Source organism: Cetorhinus maximus, chromosome 8, assembly GCF_964194155.1.
Source record: "Cetorhinus maximus chromosome 8, sCetMax3.hap1.1, whole genome shotgun sequence".
Taxonomy (NCBI): domain Eukaryota; kingdom Metazoa; phylum Chordata; class Chondrichthyes; order Lamniformes; family Cetorhinidae; genus Cetorhinus; species Cetorhinus maximus.
In genome coordinates, this window is record NC_135886.1 from 110,861,555 (window position 1) to 110,884,119 (window position 22,565).

Here is a 22,565-nt window from a genome sequence, read left to right on the forward strand (position 1 = left end):
TTGCAACTAGATTATCATGTTTCTTGCTCAGCAAGAAGGACTATGCCACACACGACCACTGGTATTGCCCTCGCAGAGTTATTGATGAAGAGACGCCTCAGGACACGTTTAAGTCTCATAAGGTGGAATTTAAGGGGGAGGGTAGAGACAAGTCAGGAAGCCCAGAAAAATGGACACGATTACCACAGTCATGGAAGAAACTTTAGTGTTGGAGACACAGTTTTTGCAAAGAACTTTGGAGATGGGCCTAAATGACTATTAGGTGAAGTTAGTGCTGTGACAGGACCCCTTTTCTATCACATATCAGTTGAAGGTCGGATAATTAGGAGACACGTAGATCACCTCAGGAAAAGAGAAACAGATCTACAAGAAAGGAAAACAAAAACAGAATTACCTGGAAAAACTCAGCAGGTCTGGCAGCATCGGCGGAGAAGAAATCAGTTAACGTTTCGAGCCTTCATGGCCCTTCGGCAGAACGCTTTTAGCTTTTTGTTTTTATCTACAAGAAAGGATGAGCCAGGCATCCCTGTTGGAATCTACACCACATGTGGAAGGAACTCCACTTGGTTTGGAAGTCCCTGTAGGATCCGTTGAGCCTGAGAGAGTCGAAGACACAAACTTAAAGATTCCTACTGGAGAACGTAGTGCACAGATGACTCCTGAGAGGGAGGCCTCGGGTGAACCATCCAATGTTGTAGAACTACAATATTTGACATGTTTGAAGAAGCCTCCAGAGAGACTGAATTTATAAATAGTTTATTTATGTAAATAGTTGATATATTGTAAAGATTGTAAACTGTACTTTTGAGTAAAGGTAATCTGAGGTGCAATACACCTTTAAAAGAATGTGAGCAGATTGACCATGTGATTGCATTACCCAATTGCTGTGTAGTGCGGGCTACAATGTTAATCAGTAGTTTAGATTAGGGCCTGGTTGAAGAAGCACGCATGTGTTAGTGCTTTGTTACTTGTGTTAATAAACAGCATGTGCTTCATCTTATATTGGTCTCTGCATCTGCAGTATCTTGTTTACCAACTCACTCACCAGTAGATAGGCGTGCAACCGTGTTCACTGAGCAAAGGAACCCAATAGAGAAGGAACATAATAATGGCGATGGCGCTCTTTTTGAAACAGATTTTTTCACAATGGCTGCCTGCATCAGGTGCCTGCGATTTCTTTTGTTCAGCTGTTAACTTTGTAAATTGTTGCTTTGGTCGAATTGGAGCTTCTGCTTGTTTTATACTGAGCTGGACAGTTGCGACGTTCCTGAAATATTTAATTAGTTTGTTCTCTTTTTTGTTTCAGACAGCCTCGGACGCCACATTTTCAGGCTGTAACTCAGGGATTGGGTTTTAGCAATGGGTTTCTTTCAAACTGTACTTCTGACACTGAATTACTTAAGACAGTTCTCAGGACTTGCTGCAGCCTGGAATTTTTTTAAAGATTTAGTTCATAATTTCAGGTTCTGTTGACTTCTGCACTCTGAAGCTGGACTTCCAAAGGAGATTCAATGGGATCTTCTGCAGTGAGGATTTTTAAATTTCTGCCTGCAGGCTCCAGGCCTTTCTCTGGGGCATTTTATGGTGATTTTTTTCTCTGTGCCTCTGCTTCTTTAGGAGCTTCTTTTCAAGTCAGAATGCTTTGTTGAATTTTTTTCAGCCTTCCAGCATTTTGGTTTGTCTCTGCATTTTACTGAGTTTCTGGGTTTTAATCCCAATTCTGCCACTATGTTGGGAGGGTGTTGGTTACAGATTGTTCTGTTTTAAAGAAATCTCCGTAGTCTTCTGTAGGTTAATTATAGGTCGTTATTAACTACTAGACCTATTTACACATGCACAGTAAAGGGTAAAAGCTAGGAGCTGTCTCCACGCATAGGTCTACACATGTCTCTGTTCAACACCACACTGGCCCTAGATCTGGGTCATGTGCCTTCCTACATCATTGTGTGGATGGTACTATACTCGTTCCCACATTAACCCTATATGTGCCAGACTCTCATACTACACGCACGGAGGTGTGAATGCAAATAAAATATTATCAAGGCTGTAACCATTAGGGTCCTTGAAGCGGAAGGGAATCCCCTCAAGTGGAATCATTTGGTCTGCAAGAGTGACCTTTCCTGCCAGTGGCCCAGTCATTGGAGCAGCCATAGGTTCCATGGTCCCCTCTGAATTCGGCCTACATCCATTAAGCTGGCAACCTCCACATGTGGCAGGTCTACTTCGCTACTAGTAAAATGAATTTTAAAAAAAGCAGAGAGGTCAGTTAATTGGCTTTCTGCCTCCATGCCAATGTGCTTCTCAGTCTAGGCCAACATATTTTGCCCATCCCTAATTACCCTTGAGAAAGTGGTGGTGAGCTGCCTTCTTGAACCACTGCATTCCATGTGGTGTAGGTACACCCACAGTGCTGTTAGGGAGGGATATCTGCCCCTGGGAAAACTTCGCAGTGGCAGGAATGCATTGGGGGGCTGTCTTGACATGGTTCCCCCATTTTGCAGGGCCCCATATTCAAGCCCACCACCATGGGCCAGGAAAAGCTCTTGAAAATCTTAATTTTTTGTTGTAAAAATGCCAAATTGTTCATGTTCCTACAGAATGGTAACTTTTCTGTAACAAAACAGCTACTGGTAGGTCAAGATAGTATTTTGCACGAAGAGCTTATATTCTTTCACATTCAAAATTTCCCAGGTGCTTTATTTAAGTAGTAGTCAACACCAAACAGGAAATAAATGAGAAATTTGAGTCGGTGAGTTAAGGACTGGTTTGAAGAGATATGTTTGAACAAGGTTTTTGGGAAAAAATGGAGGGAGAACTCCAGGGTACAGAGGCATTGTGGTTAAAAGTTCTCTCATCTGTGAAGACGAGGGAAAAATGGAAGACGCACAATAAGGAAGAGCTAGAAGAAAATAAGAGAGGTCAGATGGAGTAAGGCCACGGAGGAATTGAAAACAAGGATCAGAGTGCTGAAGAATTTCTTTATCACATTATCCAACTTATGGCATATACATTTTAAAAATATTAATGCCAACAACAACTTATATTCTGCCTTTAATGCAATGAAAGTTGGAAGGTCTCTGCGCCTTAGCCAAAATTGTGCTGGAGTCCCAATTCCGAAGTCCCGCCCCCGATCGCAGCAAACACTATTTTGTCAGCGGGGGTAGGGGGATTTCAGAAAAACGGCAGCTGAGTTGGACTTTACACATCCATGGTTCACAGAAGTAGCTGTACAACTAAAAATGCAGCTGCCTTCAAACAGGTCCAATTTGCGTTACTGGGGTTTCCAAAACATGACTCGTCAGCTTTAGACATTTGAGGAAAAGACCTAAAGCTGCTGGAGTTATTTGGAGAAGTAAGGTACCCTTTTAAAGAGGTAATGTGCACTTTTGGAGAGGTAAGGTACCTCTTTTGGAAAGGTCAGATTCTTGTTTGGGAAAGGTTAGGTGCCCTTTGGGAGAGGCTTGGATTGTTAAAGTGAGACATGAATGTGCATAAAAAATGGATAAACTCTGTGTTCATTGTTAAGATGTCAAGTCACTTTAATCCCTGAGCCCTTTAAATTTTTGAAAAAAAAATCCAGCCTGGAATTGAAAAAAACAGTGCTTGCTATTTCACTGTTTGTTGACACAAGGATCAGTGCTGTTTGATTGCTTCCACAACCTCTCATTATCACAGGGGGTTAAATTCACAGTCTGATTGACAGCCCCTAGTGGTTATAAATAGATTTGTCTTTGATGTTGGACTATGAATACAAATCTATGTTTTCATTAGGGATTAAGTACTTAAAGGGAATGTATGTTTTATAAGGGATTAAGTACTTGAAGGAATTTAAATGTTATCAATGAGAGTTTTTTTTTTAAATAGTGAAGTATACAATAGACACTTAGAACTTTCTTTTATTTCATCTCACTATGGCTCCTGAGGTCTGCCTATAGTCGATTCTGAATGAGTTAGCACGGTGTAAGGATTAAGAATTTTGAAGGGGGCATGGATTGGCATGAGTTGGCAACAAATTGGCAAAGGAGCTCTAAAGGATTATGAGGTTGAGGGGGTCTTGGATTGGTATGAGTTGGCACAAAGTTGGCATAGGGGCTATAAAGGTCTATGGAGATGAGTGGGGAGTCATCGGTTGTTATGAGTTGGCACTAAGTTGGAATAGGGGCTTTTAAGGGCCATAGGGATGAAGGGAGCACAGGTATGGTATGGAGGCTATGAAGGGCCATTGGGCATGGGCAGAGGGGGACAGGTTGGCATGGAGGCTATGAGGGGCTGGGGTGGTGTGGGTGGGGGGGGCATAAGGTATCATGATTTGGCATGGTTGGGCATGAGGAATATGTAGGGGGTGAGGGTTGTGTATTAGAGGGCTGTTTTTTGTTTTTTTGTTTTTATTGTAACTGGCACTTTCTCCTGAGTTGCATTGCAGAGTCAGGAATTTTCCCAACTCAGGAGCAACAATTCCGCCCATTAGGTCAGATGACCAAAAGATTGATCAAAGAGGTAGGTTTTAAGAAGTGTCTTAAAAGGAAGAAAGTGAGGTAGAGAGGCACAGAGGTGTAGGGAGGGAATTCTAGAGCTTGGGACCCAGGAAACTGAAGGCACAGCCACCAATTGTGGAACAATTATAATTAGGAGTGCACAAGAGGCCAGAATTAGAGGAGTACAGGCATCTTGGAGGGTTGTGGGGCTGGAGGAGATTACAGAGATAGGGAGGGGCAAGACCATGGAGGAATTTGAAAATAAGGATGAGAATTTAAAATCAAGTACAGGGGTGATAGGGGAAGAGGACTTGCTGTGAGTTGAGACACGGACAAGCAGAGTTTTGGATGACCTCAAGTTTACAGAGGATATAATTTGGGAAAACAGCCAGAAGTGCATTGGAATAGTCGAGTCTAGAGGTAACAAAAGTAGGAATGTGGGTTTCGGGAGCAGATAACCTGCAATGGGGCGAAGTTAAGTGATGTTACGGAGGTGGAAATAGGCGGTCTTAGTGTTGGTGAGAATATGAGGATGGAAGCTCATCTCGGGAGCAAATGCAACACCAAGATTGCGAACAGGCTGGCTTAAACTCAGACTGTTGCCAGAGAGATGGTTGGAGTCAGTCACTAGGGAACAGAGTTTGGAGTGGGGACAGTAAGCAATGGCTTCAGTTTTCCCAATAATTGAATAAGGGGTATTACTGAATAAGGAATGAAACTATTTATATTTGCTTTAAAACTTCAGTATACCTTTGACTCTCGCTTAATAACTCCTGGTGGGTTAGCAATAACTTTTTTTTGCCAATTTTCTTCCAAAGAAGAGGATTGGGCAGTGATGCTTCTCTTCCTGTCTGTCGACATTCACTGTCTACGTTCACTCTCTAGGTTCACACATAAAGGATAGACACTAGATCTGAACATTATAGTTTGCCTTTCTCTATGGAACAATGGGCAGGATTTCCCGGTCGGCGAGCGGGGGGGCGGGATCCGCACGCCGACACGTAAAATGACATGGGCGGACATCACGCAGGGTGGGCCTTAATTGGCCCGCCCACGTAAAATGGCGGCGCACCCCCGATAGCCTGCACGCGCCCGCTCCTGAACTTCCCCCCCCACCCCCCCGACCAGGGGGAAATTCTGTCCAATGTCACAGAGTCATCCTTTTTGGGAGGGAGCGACACAAAAATCTTTACAATGATTTCCAAGCAGTTATTTTCTTCAGACACTATAACACACCACTAGGGGTCCTTCTAACAGCTGATGATGTTACCACTCTAGTAATAGCATTCATCTTTATGTAAAATGGTAATTATCATGCAAATAATCTCTATGAGATTATGTAAATCATGTATTATATATTGTTGGAGTCTCATTTAATTAATGTAAACCTAAACCATAAAAGGTTGAATTGAAGTTTAATGTTCATAAGGAATGTAATACAGTTTCATTAAATTGTCATCAGGAAATGGATTAGGCTGGAATACTAAAACTAACCTGACAAAGTAGTTAGTTTTGAGCTGTTAGACAGCAAGATTTACCAAAGCAAAGAGATTCTAGAGGAATGTAAACTTTAGGGAGTGACCGGATTTTATATATTCTCTCAAATAATTGATATGACAGTGAAAGAAAAGAATTGATAAGAGAGGCGAAACTAAATAACAGAATCCTGCATTAATACTGATTCAGATATGAAGAATGGCCGCTGCTACTCGAGGGCTGTCTGGTCCCCTGGAGGTGTACATAGCAAAAGATTCTGAATTATTAAGAGAATGAAGGAAGAGTGCAGGAAGGTACAGTTGAGGTAAAGGATAAATCACAATCTTATTGGATGGTGAAGCAGTCTTGAGTGGCTAAATGGCCCACTCCTGCTCCTATTTCTTATGTTTTTATGTAGGAAAGGGAGTGAAAAAATGAGAATAATCTTTAGATAGGTTCTGATGAAGAAGGTTCTTTGGCCCATTTAATCTTACCCTTCCAGAATTTCAAGCTGACCTTCTTTCCTTTTCATCTAACGTTTCGTTAAATCAGTCCCATGTCTTGGCCTCAGCTGCCCTCCCTAGTAAGGAAAGAATATCTCCAGCCTTCAAACAACTCCTTTTTAACAAGCAGAGAACTTTGAAGTCTAAGCCCTGGCACCAATTATTATTTTTCTTATCATTTTATCTTTACATGAAAAACAAGTTTCAAAGTGAATCCATTCCATTTACCGATAGCCCAGGATGCTGTATGCTTTATTAACCGTTCTTTCAACTGTCCTGCCACCTTCAATGATTTATGCATATATACACCCAGGCCCCTCTCCTCCTGCAGCCCCTTTAGAATTCTGCCCTTTATTTAATATTGTCGCTCTGTGTCCTTCCTACCAAAATTTCTTTTTATTCTTTCAGGGCATGTGGGCATCACTGAAAAAGTCAGCATTTGTTGCCCATTCCTAAATACCTTTGAACTGAGTGGCTTGCTGGGCCATTTCATAGGGCAGCTCAGAGTCAACCACATTGCTGTGGGTCTGGAGTCACATGTAGGCCAGACCAGGTAAGCACAGCAGGTTTCCTTTCCTAACGGACATTAGTGAACCATATTTGGTTTTTACAACAGTTGACAATGATTTCAAAAACAGAATTACCTGGAAAAACTCAGCAGGTCTGGCAGCATCGGTGGAGAAGAAAAGAGTTGACGTTTCGAGTCCAACATGACCCTTCAACAGAACTGAAGTATAGTTAGGAGAGGGGTGAAATATAAGCTGGTTTAAGGTGGGGGGCGGGGGGAGAGAAGTTGAGGGTGGGGTGGTTGTGGGGACAAGCAAACAGTGATAGGAGCAGATAATCAAAAGATGTCACAGACAAAAGGGTCAAAGAGGTGTTGAAGGTGGTGATATTATCTAAGAAAAGTGCTAATTAAGAATGGATGGCAGGACACTCAAGGAACAGCTCTAGTGGGGGTGGGGTGGAAAGACTGGCAAGGTATTAGTTGTAGATTTAAAAATAATGGAAATAGGTGGGAAAAGAAGAATCTATATACATTATTGAAAAAAAAAAGGGAGGGGGAAGAAACGGGGTGGGGATGGGGGGAGGGAGTTTAAGATCTAAAGTTGTTGAATTCAATATTCAGCCCGGAAGGCTGTAAAGTGCCTAGTCGGAAGATGAGGTGCTGTTCCTCCAGTTTGCGTTGGGCTTCACTGGAGGATGGAGGATTTCCACCGATGCTGCCAGACCTGCTGAGTTTTTCCAGGTAGTTCTGTTTTTGTTTTGGATTTCCAGCATCCGCATAGCTTTTTGTTTTGATAACTGAGGCTAACTTTATATTCCAGATTTACTAATTAATTGAATTTAAATTTCATCAGCTGCTGTGATGGGATTTGAACCCATGTCTCCTGAGCATTAGCCTAGGTCTCTGGATTACTACTCCACTGACATCACCACAATACCACTGTCTCCCCAAAATGAATAGCTTCACACTTTTTTGCACTAAATTTCATCTGCCACTTTTCCACCCATTCCACCAACTTGTCTATGTCCTTTTAAGTGCTACATTATCCTCCTCACAGTTCACAATACTTTCAAGTTTTGTATCATCCATAAATTTTGAAATTGTGCCCTGTACACCAAGATCTAGGTCATTGACACAAATCAGGAAGAGCAGGGGTCCTAACACCAATCCTAGGGGAATTCCACTATAAACCTTTCTCCAGTCCAAAAAACCCACTACTCTTTGTTTCCTGTCACTCAGCCAATGTTGTACCCATGTTGCTACTGTCCTTTTTATTCCAAGAGTTATAACTTTGCTCACAGGTTTGTTTTACGTCACTTTATCAAATGCCTTCTGGAAGTCCATGTAAACAGCAACAATGGCATTACCCTAATAAACCTTTTCTGATACCTCATCAAAAAACTCAAGCAAGTTAGTTAAACATGATTTACCCATAACAAATCCATGTTGGTTTTCCTTAATTGACCTGCATTTGCCCAAGTAGCTATTAACTTTGTTCCAAATTATCGTTTCTAAAAGCTTCCCCACCACAGAGGTTCAACTGACTGTCTTGTAGTTGCTGGTGTTATGGACAGGAGGGGGTTTAATGTAAAACAGCCCTAATTTATACTCTCACCACCTGTCCATAAACAGAAAGATGTTTTTGACTTTTGATTTCCCTCTTTATAAGTGGTGGCATTTTCCCTAACCTTTCAGTTTTGGAGGGGTCCAGTCCTCTATTAATAATCCTACAGCAAACTCGGGGTAAGGTAAAATAAGAGGGTTGTTCATTTTACATACACAAAATTTGGGAAGGTGTTTCGCAATGTCCGCCCCTTTTTGCATTCATACAATTAAAGAGGGATAAGGGAAAGAAAGGGGTTCAGGGCAAAGACCACGATAAAAATAAGAATTATGGTTTTACCTGAGTTCAGAATCAAAAAGTCCAATGGTGCATTCATTCAGTGGCTAGTAGGCTGAAACTGTTGCAGGGTGATCCGCTTTTCCGGAAGCGATGATTTCCACAATGGAAGAAGGCACATAGCCATGAATTAGTCTTCTAGGCACACATACAGAAGTTCATTCCAGTAGAACCCAGAGTAGGTGAGGACCAGGCAACTTGAACCATGGGCAAAGATCTTTGTTGCTACCTGTTAAGTGGTAAATAGTAGAGAGAGGCAGGATGTTATGGCCTGGAACCCTGTTATCTCTTCTGAGGCTAAAAAGTAACTAAAGATAAAACCCAAAAGCTGTTTAATTAAAACAATTCAAACAGCTCAAGTCTTGGTCATGTGACAGGGTGGTTTCAGATCGAGCTATTCAGCTAATGAGGTCCTTGGTTAAATCCATTGTGTTTTGAGCAGGTAACTGTAGAACCATTAGCACAATGTTGGAGATGAGGAGTCACAAATAGCTCTGCCTTTGTCCATATCAGGCTGGTGCAGACGTCTTGTCTACTATCCTTTGTGTTGGCTTAGCTGGAATGTTTATAGAATGCAAGGAATGTTATATTCCAGGGGTGTGATGTGTTAGCCTTGTCCATTTTTAAACTGCTCAGAAACTTCTAGAACTACCATCATGTGGTCAGTGGCAGCCATTTTATCAATCCTGTCATTTGTCCATTTAAATAAAAAAGGGAAGAATTTTCCCCTCTTCTGGGGGGGAAGTTCAGGAGTGGGCACATGCGGGACATCGGGTGCGATCAGGGGCGTGCCGCCATTTTACGTGGGCGGGCCAATTAAGGCCCGCCCTGAATGATGTCTGCCAGGAAGTGCTATGCGCTCTCCGTGCGGCCGGGGGGTGGGGATTCCCTAAGCTGGGAGTGTGCCCTTTCGAGCATGCGCGTGAAAGAGCACACTCATCTCCCTGAGGCTAAATGCTGCCTCAGGGAGATCGGTGCAAAAGTTAAAAATGGTACATGTAGAGAAATTAAATTTCCTTGACATGTCCCCTCATGTGACACATGAGTTGGGACATGTCCATCACTTTTAATTAAGCTTTTATTAAATTTTAAAAAACCTACATGAAACCTCATCCTGCCCATGGATGAGTTTTCATGCTTTTTCTGAAGCCTGCCAGGGCTCCCGGCCTGCCCGCTAACCTTAAGGTTGGACGGGCAGGTCCATTAACTAGTTTAATTACTTTTTAAATGGTCTCAATTGGCCGTTGACAGATCAGCGGGCACACAGCTGATTTGGCTGAGCCCCCGCCGACCTGAAAATTGAAATGATGCAGGATGATGTCGGGAGTTCCGCCCGATGTCATCCCACGTCATTTTATGCGTCGGCGATTGGGCCCCTCCCTCTGCTTGCCAACCCCAATATCCTGCCCATAAAGTAGCATGGATGGTATATATATACATACCATTTTTGAACAATGGTGCAACATTTACAATGCTTCAGTCCTCTGGTACAATCCCTGAGTCTAATGAAGACTAAAAAAGTATGGCCATTGCCTCTGCAATTTGTAGTCTCACTTCCCGCAGTATCCTTGAATGCATCTCATCCAGCTCTGGTGCCTTATCAGCTTTAAGTACAGACGGCCTATCCAATAACTCCTCCTTATCAATTTTAAACTTTTCAAGTGTCTCAGTGACCTCCTCTTTCTCCATGACGTGTGCAGCACCTTTTTCCTTGGTAAAGATAGATGCAAAGCATTAATTTAATACCTCAGCCATTCCCCACTGCCTCCATTTTTAAATCCCCTTTTGGTCCCTAATAGGCCCCACTCCTCCTCCTACCACTCTTTTACTACTTATGTGACTTTTGGATTCAATATTTTGTTAGCTGCTAGTCTTTTCTCATACTCGTTCTTTGCTTCTCTTATTTGTTTTTTCAATTGCCCATTAAACCTTTTACATTCGACCTGGTTCTTAATTGCATTATCCACCTAAAATACGTGATAAACACACTTTTTCTGCTTCATCTTAATCACTATCTGTTTTGTCACCCAGTGAACTCTGGATTGTTTGCCCTACATTTCCTCTTCATGGGAATATACCTTGACTATATTCGAACTCTGTCTTCATTAAAGGCAGACCATTTTCAGTTACAGTTTGCGTGCCAACCTTTCATTCCAATTTATGTGGGCCTGATCCATTCTTATCCCATTGAAGTTGGCTTTTCCTCAGTTAATTATTCTTGCTCTGAATTGTCCTTGTCCGTTTCCATAGCCAGCCTAAACTTTGATGCAATGATTACTGTTTCCTAAATATTCCCCTACTGACACTCGGTTTATTTGGCCCATCTCATTTCCAAGAACTAACCCCAGCAGTGCCTCCTTTCTCATTGGACTGGAAATATAGCATTGTAGAAAATGCTCCTGAGCACACTTGAGGAACTCTTGTCCCTTTCTTCCCTTTACACTACTACTATCCCAGTCTACATTTGGATAATTAAAGTCACCTATTACAACTAATCTTTAATTCATGCACTTCTCTGTAATTTCCTTGAAAAGTTGTTCCTCTGCACCTTTCCTACTAGTTGGTGGCCTATAGACTACACCGAACAATGTAATTGCACCTCTTTGCTCTTTAGCTCTAGCCAAACAAATCCTGCCCATGATCCCTCAAGAACATCTCTCTCTCCAGCACTGCACTGTTCACCTTAATCAATACTACCACCCCTCCTCCTTTCCTTCCTTAGGAATATTTAGTACAGTCCTGCCCTTCTTTGAGCCAGCTCTCTGTTATTGCCCCAACCCAGTCTCAGTTCTCGCTATTGTCCTGTCTATATTGTCCCTTGTTTGACTTCTCTGTATTGCCTCTGCCTCAGTCCTCTCTATAACTCTGCCCCTTGGTATTGACTATCTCTGAAGAAAATATAAGAGCAGGGAGGTTATGTCGAAGCTGTATAAAATGCTAGTTAGGTCACAGTTGGAATACTGTGTGCAGTTCTGGTCACCACACTATAGGAAGGATGTGATTGCACTGGAGAGGGTGCAGAGGAGATTCATCAGGATGTTGCCTGGGCTGGAGCGTTTCAGCTATGAAGAGAGACTGGATAGGCTAGGGTTGTTTTCCTTAGAGCAGAGAAGGCTGAGGGGGGACCTGATAGAGGTATACAAAATTATAAGGGGCATAGGTAGGGTAGATAGGAAGAAACTTTTCCCCTTCGCGGAGGTGTCAATAACCAGTAGGCATAGATTTAAGGCAAGGGGCAGAAGGTTTAGGGGGGATTTGAGGAAATGTTTTTTCACCCAGAGGGTGGCTGGAAACTGGAACACACTGTCCGAGGGGGTGGTAGAGGCAGGAACCCTCACAACATTTAAGAAGTATTTAGATGAGCACTTGAAACTCCATATAGATAGGTGCTTGATGGCCGGCACGGACACGATGGGCCGAAGGGCCTGTTTCTGCGCTGTATAACTCTTATGACTCTCTGTTCTGGCTGTCGCTGACGGAAGTCCCGCCCCCTGGCTCCTTGATTGGCGGGCGGGAGCCGGTGCTGATTGGATCTGGTGTCTGTCCATCACGGGTTGGGCGTGGCGACGGCGCGGAGTGGGGCCTGACTCAGGCCGAATGGCTGGAAGCGGCTCCGGGACTGGGTGCGGGAGCGGCTGCAGTCAGAGGCAGGAGGTGAGTGAGAGAGAGAGAGAGTGGAGTGGAGCTGGGGCTGGTGAGAGTGAACCGCCGCTCTGGGTTAAACGTAAAGCAGGGCTCTCAGCAGCTGGAGCTGGGCTTGGACAAGGCCTGGAGCCGGGGAATGGCTGAGTGCTGGAGCCCCGGCTCTGGGAGCAGGACAGAATGGGGTTTCCATGCAGACTGACCCATTCAGCACCTACCACCGGCAGCGCTGACACCATCACCTCGGCAACTCCAACAAAAGTTTCCACTAGTCCCCCCCCCCCTTACTGTCAGGCTGAGTCGCTCAATGTTGATTCTCCCACGATTTTAGCCAAATGTGTGCAATTATTACACTTGCGTTGCTTCAAATATCCAATAGTACCATTGGAGATCATGTTTGGAGGGAGTAATTTTAGCTGAGGGTAAGTTATTGGTAGTTTTGGTAGCGACATGCCAAATAATAAACTCAGTAACAACGTTGTCATTCCTTGGGGAAGTGCCAGGCTACTTAATATCTGTGGATTAAGGGTAGCATCCTGAACCTTTGATTGTGGGATGCTGATGAATTCCTGGTGTTGCTAGATGTGTTTAGTTCGAACAAAATCATAACAGTTGAATCTTGGCCCTAATCTCATAGCCAGATGCCTGCTCTGTTTATAATACAGTAGTTAATTGTATTGAACATAGTAGAAGTCATGTCATTTTGACTAAAGATAATAAAGGGCAGTGCAATTGCAATCCTCAGAACATTTGTGTTTTAATTATTCTTTGAGGCTGGACAGCACAAGTGCGTGCTGATCACTGGGGCTGACGTGCAGTAGAGTTATGAGAGTATTGTTTTAAAAAATGGAATGCTAAAAGGATAATGAGGTAATCTGCTCATTTGATTCTTGTCTGCGTAAGTGGTAACTGTTCAAACTTGTTAAGGAAGATACTTAAAGACTCGCACAAATATCAAAGTAAAAATAGAACAGATGGCTGGTACAAAGGTGGTTTGGCTCTGATGAGGCTGGAATGGTTATGAATATCTGGACTGATTCTTAGATTCTATGCTAGGCAAACTGATCTGAAGTGGGGCCACTATTTCAAAGTTCCTGGGCTAGGGAGGAGATAAATCAGCCAGGATTTTCATCTCTGAAGATTGCCAGGCTTGAACTTACGCTGTCATATAGCCCAGCCGCACTGTGCATGAAGAATTATCATGTATGAGGTATTGATAACATCCAAAAAGGCTTCTGGTGCCAGTAGATCCATTGTCCAGTAAGACTTAGTGCAACTGGGGGGAGAGGGGAATAAATAGCAGAAAAAAAATCTCCATGCTTTGTTGATTAAATCACAAACGTAGCCAGCCATTGGTAAATTGTTATACTATTACAGAGTACTAATAATATTATCAATTGTCAAACGATGCCTAGAGCACAGTAAATGTCGTCATCTTAGGCAGCCCTTCAGGATTTAAGATGACTTGCTTGTAAATGTATTGATCAATGCAATGGTTAAGGCAAAATAAGTTCATACATTCCATTGCTGTTACCATAGCAATAGAATTCCTCTTCTAACAACTTCTGACCAACCCATTACCCCCCAGCAAGTAAGTCTGAGCAATTCAACACTAAAAATATTCTGTCACAAAAGTTTTTGAAACTTTAAAAAATCATCTTAGTTGCATTATTTTTGTATCTGCATATGCCACTGCTGTCAAGTGTAAGCTAAGAACATGGGATGTTTGGAGTGAGAATTCACCATTTGGCTCATCAAACTCTCTGCATCCAGAGTTTAAGTCTATTGTGGACTTCCATTATCAGGTCAGAGAGTCATTTATGGCACAGAAGGAGGGTATTCGGTCCATACTGGCTCTCTTTGCAGCAATCTAGTCAGTTCCACTCCCCCCACCCCTCGATCCCGTAGCCCTGCAAGTTTATTTCCTTCAAGCGCCTGTCCAGTTTTATTTTGAAATCATTGATTGTCTCTGCTTCCACCACCCTTGTCTACGTTATCTAAACCTGTCATATTCTTGTACACATATCAAATTTCCCCTCAATCTCCTTTGCGCCAAGGAAAACAACCTCAGCTTTTCCATCCTAACCTTGTAACTAAAATTCCCCATCCCTGGAACCATTCTGATAGTTCTCCTCTACACCCTCATCAAGAACCCACACATCATTTCTAAAGTGTGATGCCTAGAATTGGATGCAATATGCTAGATGTGGTCTAACCAGAGCTTTATAAAAATCTAGCTTAACTTCCCTGCTTTTATATTCAGTGCCTATATTTATGAAGCCCAAGATCTCATATGTTTTGCTAATCACTCTCTCAATATATCCTCCCACCTTCAAAGATGCACATGCATCCCCAAGTTCCTCTGTTCCTTCACACTTAAATTGTGCCAGAAATTCTATATTGCTCCTCCCTATCCCTTCTACCAGAATGCATCACCTCACACTTCTCTATATTAAATTCCATCTGCCCCTTGTCTTCCTATTCTGCCAGCCTACCTGTGTCATGTTGCAGTCAGTTGGTATTGTCCTCATTGTTTGCCACTCCTCTAAGTTTGGTATCATTGGCAAATTTTGAAATTTTACCCTGTATTCCAAGATCCAAGTAATCTCCATAATAACAAAAAAAAACAATGGTCCTAGCACTGACCCTTGGGGAACACCACTGCCTACCATACTCCATTCTGAGAAACAACCGTGCACCATGACTTGCTATTTCCTTAAGTCAATATTTTTTAATCCACTTGGACATTGACCCTCCTATTCCAAAAGTCTCAATTTTGTTGACTAGCCTTTTATGTGGTACTTTATCAACGCTTTTTAAAAATCCATTTAGACAACATTCACCGCATTCCCTTCACAACCTTTTCTGTTACTTCATCAAAAAAATTAATTAGATTAGTCAAGCACGATTTGCCTTTCACGAATTTGAACTGGCTCCCCTTAATTAACTCAAACCTCTCCAAGTGCCTGTTGATTTTTTTACGCTGATTATTGTTTCTTTCCCACTCTTGACGTTAAACTAACTGGCCTGTAGTTGCTAGGACTGTCCTTACATCCTTTTTTGAAAGAAGTTGTGATATTTGCCACTCTCCAATCCTCTGGCACCTCTGCAGTATCTAGGGAAGATTGAAAGATTATAGCAAGCCTGTCTGCTATCCCCACTTCCTTCAGCACCCTGGGATACAAGTGATCTGAACCAGGTGTCTTATCCACTCTAAGCATAGCCAGCCTTTTCAGAACCACCACCCTCTCAATTTTCACCCTATCCATTGCTTCTACTATCTCTGCTCCTTTTGATATTTTGTCAGATTCCTCTTTCCTGGTTAACACTGATACAAAGTACACACTAAGTATTCTAGCCTTGTCTGTGCCTGTAAGTATATATCACCTTCTTTGCCCCTAATAGGACTCCACCACTTACTATTTACATGCTAATAGAAGATTTTTGGGTCCCCTTTTGTGTTGACCACCATTCTTTTCTCATTTTCTCATCTTGCCAGTCTTATTTTACTTTTCACCTCCCCTCTCAACTTATTGTATTTGACCTGGTTCTCGCATGAAGAATTTTTCAGGCATTTAGTTCCTTCACTTAACCTCCTCTTTTTAAAAAAAATCAAGCAGTGTTAATGTCTGCATAACTCCCAGACCCCTCCTCGACAAACATTGATTTAGCTTAGATGTCAGTTGACATTCTGTGAGTCTGTATAATACACAGGCTCAGGTGTTTGTAGATTTTCCATTTGCTCACTAACTTTCTGTACTTGTGCATGGCCAGGGTAGGAAGGTAGCCTACATAGGATAATGGTAGAGATGAAGAGAATAGTATTACTGACAGTAATTCTCATCATGGGCTACCAGTGATCCCTGTTCCACAAACCAAGTTTCAAGATAGGTTTTCAAGATGACATAACTGAACATTTCAGGATTGTGAAGGAAATTTGTTTATTTTGGTGAAGTGATCAAATACCTGGAAAGAAAAGGAAGTTGGGAGTCAGGAAGATGAAGGTTGCTACCTGTCTCTTTTTGTTGGAACAGGTTGCAATTTTAAAAAAGGGAATGCAAATAGGGCAGCAGATGATCCTGTTTGTGGCTTTTTGTCAGTAGTGGACAGTTCACCAAAATCAGTTTGTGGTTTTAAAGTTCCTGCACTGTTCTGAGATCACCCTATAAAAGATTGCATCAGATGGATCTTGCACTCCCTACACTTATCAACAAAATTTTGGTGGCTTGGCATGTTTTTTTGGTTGGCAAAGATAACTGTTTCAATGTCAGACATCTGTGGCTCTTTTTACAGGCTTTGTTCTGACCAGTGGAGTTTTTCATTGCTATCTGAGACCATGGGATTAGCATTGCTATAGTTCTACATTGCTGGCAGGCCCTGGTTTTAGTGATGGCTTATGGAGTTCTGGTATGGGAATGAAAACGGTCCTAGTATTTCACATTCAGAATTCTGCTAGAGCTCGGGGTCAGAGTACATTTGGCAGTGCAGTGCTTCTGTCTTGTTGGCAATGGGGCCTGGACTAGATTGGGGAAGTTTATTGTTTAAAAAGACACAAAATAAAGCAAAAAATTATACAATATTTTGAACAAGAAAGCCACCCAAATCAATTAATCAAATGATGATCTAGGAAGATAACCTTTATGGGATATTTTTCATCTGGTATAATGAGGTTTACAATGAAATATCAAACCAGACTAATTTAAACTGCTCTGATATTGCAAAACACCAGACACCATTGACTTTCCCATTGTACTTCCCCATCTCATATTCCCTTTCTCCCATCCTCTTTCCCTTCCCTGCATCTCTTCCTCATCCCCCCCCGCCCCGCACCACCTCAACCCCCTCCTGAGGGGGAATCTTTTGATAAAGCCCATAACAATCTGGAGCTGGAACAGTGCTTGTGGGAATCTTTGACCATCTGTACTGCTGCTTCAGGAAGAAACTCAAGGTGACATAGTTAATACAGAAATATTTGTGAAAAGTTCTCACATGTGTCAGCCAAGGTGGTCTTGCTCCTAATTTGGAGCTGGTGCTTGATCCTTCAGCTGGAAGTTCATCAGTCAGCTGGTATCTGAGCCAGGATGTGACTTGGACCGGAGAAAGAATGGCAAAACAACTGTAGAATGTAAGACAGTACTTTGAAATAATACAAGAACTGCAGACAAATCAATAAACACAAAGTAAATATTAAAAATAGAAATCAATAATAAGTGGTCAAACATTTATAAGACTTCTGAGCACAAATAACTTACGTTGAAATGATAAAATATATCGACGGCATTCCTTTTGCAAAAGAGTAACTTGATAAGGCAATCACTAATGCTGTTCTTGGCAAAGCTGATTTACTCATCTTCCGTTTCCTTTCTCCCCTGTACAGATTTTCTTTTCTCCACTTTGCTTTGTCACTATGTTATCTTTGCAGTTGTTTCTTGCCTGGTTCACAGGTACAGATCTCCCTGGTGGCCAGTGGGAAGGAGGCCAAATCTTGCTTTGCATCTGTTGACAGGTCTCTGATCTCAAAAAATTGAATTGAGCAGTGAGTGGCACTCACCATTTTTACGCTAGTTGGGTGCTGGCCCCAGCCGGAGAATGATATGTCTGCCACAGATAGCACTCTGTCATCTTAAAACCACTGTTGTAAAATTGGGAGCTGGGACTTGTGGGGATGTAATATGGATGTAGACTTGTGTTCTCCCATTTTTTTTCAATGTTAATTATTATCTGCCACTCAATCATCCTTAATTGATTTTTTTTTGGCTGCTTTCTGTTGGGTCCCTGGACAGTTGCTAGATTATAATTTAGAAAGTTTATTCAAAATATCCACTTTTGATCCAAGGAGTTATTATTAAATAACCACTCTGCTGTTTTGTGCTGTCTTCAGTAGGGTGAAAACATTTCTAGATAAGATTTGAGTCTTGGTTGCTGTTGGAGGGCAGTGTACCATTTTTAATTTTTCTCAGGGCAGCGATGTTTGCATTTATTCCTGCTAATTATTTATTTGCCTTTAGGCCTGTAAATAATGGAAATTTCACATCTTGAGTTGTAATACTATTTTCCCTGTTAATTGCCACCAACACTCCCCCCAGCCCTCCCAAGTGTGTTTGGTAATGTGCATGTCATTTATATTTTAAAAATGCATTGTACAAAGGTTATTTTACAATTGTGTTTATTGCTTGTATATTTGCCAAGTAATAATTAACCCCTGTTTTGCTTTGAATTGAATTTTGACAGTATCATTAGTCAAAGTATGACTAATTTGTATAATCTAAAATGACTTGAAGCAATTCATTGGCTACAGATAATCTTGAAATACAGGGTTTGTTAACACAAATTGTTTACGCCCTTTACACTGTACTGACATTGATCATTTTCACTTCCATTACTATACCAGCTAAATGGGTGTCTTCTGTACTTTTTGGAAACTGAAATATCAATTTTTAATTATATTAATTTACAAAAACCCAACAATTCACCTGATCGGTTCTAAGCAGTAGGTTCTAGGTTAATCTCTGCTCAGTGCTCAAACTGTGTCGGTCATCAAGACTTACAGGACCTAACCTCAGTAGCTCTGGATCTGCCTGATCATATTCTTTCAACTGTAGAACCCATCTATATCCTGCATACCTTTTACTGCTTATCATAGGTCAATCATTTCCACTGTTAGAGGCAATTCTTTTTGCCAAAATGTTCTGTCTCTTGGGATTTCTTTTTTAAACTACTTCTCTGGCACCCTTTCTTCTCATTCCCTTTTCAGAAGTACATATTTTTGGTTATATATTTAGTTCCCCTCTTCCTATCCAACCTTTCTTTCTTACCTCCTGCATGGTGGCCTCCTTTAACCTATGTAAAACACTAAAATTACACCAGTGCAGAAGTGGTGCTGCACTGTCTAAGGTGTAGTCTTTCAGATGACATGTTGAACTGAGACACTGTCTACTCTCAGGTGGATGTAAAAGATTCTACGGCATTATTTAGAGTGGACGTGGTGGTTAAACCCAGTGACTGTCCAGTGGGGATGGTTGTGTAATGGGCACAACTGTTACTGGACAAATAACCCAGAGGCCTGGACTAATGCTCCAGAGACTCAAGTTCAAATCCCAGCATAGGGAAATTTAAATTCAGTTAATTTTTTTTATTCCAGGTTTATTAATTATGTCTGGCCTGAGTGTGACTCCAAACGCCCAGCAATGTGGTTGACTCTTAACTACCCTCTGAAATGGCCTTGAACATTTCTTGATTGTATCAAATCTATACCAAAAAGCCAAATTACCCACAGACACTCACCACCACCTTCTCGAGAGCGCTTATGGATGCACAGTAAATACTGGCTTTGACAGTGAGACACACATCCCAAGAACAAATAATGCAAAGAAATTTATCGCTCAATCAAACTCACTAAAACAGATGATCTGGTCATCATCACATTACTGCTCCTGGGAGTTGGCTGTGTGCAAATTGGCTGGTGCCTTTCCTACATTACAACAGCAACTACACGTAAAATAAATACTTCATTGACTATAAGGTGCTATCCTGCAGCCATGAAAAGCGCTATTTAAATGCAACTCTTTTTGAAATGGCGCTCTATATAATGGAGGTTATGTTATTCCTGTTGGTAGACAAACGAGGGAAAAGTATCAGCCAGAGTTTCTACTCTAGCTAGTTGTCCAGTAACACTAAGTGTGTTGGATGAGAACAAGATTGGTGTCAGCTGTGATGCCCTCCAGGTTGCATAACTTGCGTTTGCATATAAAAATAGCTGGTGCTTGGGTAAGATTTTCTGTCACAAGTGTATCTGTACCCTAGCAAAAGTCGGGAAACCTGAAGCCCCCAACGTATCGATTTTGTTCCCATCCAGAGTATTTGTCTAATGGTGCAAACGCAGACATTGCTGAGTTTTTATTTACACAATTGTTAGTAATTTTGGGCTGCTTGCACTCCAGCTGGCAGTTGTACCATGGGAACCAAAGGATTGAAATCGAGTTAGGTTTTTAAAAGAACTCCCGAGTATATTAAGTAATTGAATTGAGTGGGTAGGAACTAGTTCACCTTCGTAGAAAATAGATAGAAGTTACAATGCAAATATATTAAATGATTTTGTAATATTTAAATCAGGATTTCAGTAAAATGTATGATGGGTGTGTGAAACTTTCCTACTGTTTTGATTGGAAAAGAACTAGCAGGTTGTTTTGCCAACTGGTGCAGTCCAAAATTTGGAGTAATTGATAATTTTGTGTTGTTTTTTATTTACAATATGTTAAAATGTTGTCACGTGTATCTTCAATATCCAACTGAGTGGAGTGTCTAACCTCTTACGAAAAATCCCCAGTTTTTATATTCATTGGTTGATTTTTCTTCCCCCTCTGTGGTATTTCACTTGGAGAGTCATAGCCAAGTATAAGTTTTGGATGAAGCAGGCTGAGAGGATGCAATAATTGGGCTGGGGCCAGAGCTGTAATTCCAACCTTTGTTTAAGGTCATAAATCCTTTTATTTTTATATTTCCATTATAGATTTTTGTGTCCACAATTAGAATAGAAATTCCTTTTGTAAACTTGTCATGCTACAATTACACCCTCTAGCCAGTATAATTAATAATTACCATTACCACTAATACAAAAGCAGATGTTTGAAAGCTGAAATAAAAACAGAAAATGCTGCACATCCTCAGCAAATCAGGCAGCATCTATGGGGGAGACAGTTAATATTTCAGGTTGAGGACCATTCAGCAGAACTGGGAAAAGTTAGAGATGTAATAGGTTGTAAGCACGTACAGAGGCAAGGAAAGGGGAGGGGAGGAAAGAACAAATGGGCAGGTCTGATAGGATGGAGTGCAGGAAATATTAAGTGGCAGAAGGGATGATTGTGCAAGTCAAAAGGAGATGCTAACAGATTAAGTAAAGGTACAAAAGATGGGTCCAGTGGTCCATATAAATGGCAAGAGAGAATCATTACCTATTGCTACTGTCTGGAAAAATGGGAGCGGTGGTTTTGATCTGAAATTGTTGAACTGGGTCTTGAGTTCAGAAGACTGTAAAATGCCTAATCAAGAGACGAAGTGCTGTTCCTCAAGCTTCCATTGAGCGTCATTAGAACAGTGCCTGAGGCCAAAAACAAATTGCCATCTTGCCTTGACTTTCCATGTTGAAGTTCATTGGATGTAATAAATTGCTGGATCTACATCATTAATGTAAATTAATCTCACTGTAGTCATTTAATATTGGTAATTCATGTTGTAAGGACCCTCTTACTGACGCCTTTTATGGTCCTGATCATGGAGCCCCAAAAAGGGAGCGATGAAACTGGAATTTCACTGCAGTAAGTAGTAAATTGTTTCTGGAGGCTTTTAGAAAAAAAAATACTTCCTTTCCCCTAGCCTTTTGTCTCTTTTTTTTCTCTCTTAATCCACTCTCTCATTCTCCATGACTTCTAATGGCCCCAATTTGTCCTACTTCCTCCTGTCATTCACTCTATCTTTCTCTATCATTTTTTTCCATTGATTAAGGGGACAGATAATTGAGCACAACATTCATGAGTTCCAGAGGTGCTGATGCCAGCACTGTGCTGTTAACGATTCCCATTTTCAGCAATTTGTGAGAAATGTAGTGCAATCTGAAAAGTGCAGAAAAGCTTTTTGTTCTCTTCTCACATTGCTCACCACGAGATGTACCATTTGAGCATTTCTGAAACCATGTTGCATGTTACTTTGAAGGTGCTAGTTTCCATTTGTTGTAGATGAATGTTTCTGCCATCTGTGTTTGTCATCAACAAGGCCAAATTTAAAGACCATTAACTTCAGTAAGGGACAATACAAATGATCTCAGTTAAGAGCCTTTGGGGTTGGGTGTGGTGATGTGTGGTGGGCAGAACGACCCTGTGTTCCTGTTCCTGATCTCTGCCTAGTGATCCATGCTTGGAAGCATGTGTGCTTGGCCATTATGAGCAGGGTCAAGCTCTGCTGTAATTGCCTCTGCAGTCAAATAGCATGCTAATACTTATCGTCAAGGCTCAGGGGTTACTTAGATGAGGTGATGAGTGATGGCACCTGAACTGTCTTGAAAGAAT

General features: G+C 41.6%; 1 protein-coding gene across 2 annotated transcripts in view; it reads left to right on the forward strand.

Annotated features, from left to right (window-relative positions):
* Nucleotides 1-12,404: 12,404 nt before the first annotated feature.
* The window catches only part of amer1 (APC membrane recruitment protein 1), a 35,455-nt gene continuing 25,294 nt past the window's right edge, over nt 12,405-22,565 (forward strand). For both annotated transcript variants that reach the window (XR_013577358.1, XM_078547437.1), the window contains exon 1: nt 12,405-12,516. The gene's annotated coding sequence lies outside the window, so the exon portion shown is untranslated. The remainder of the gene's footprint in view (nt 12,517-22,565) is intronic.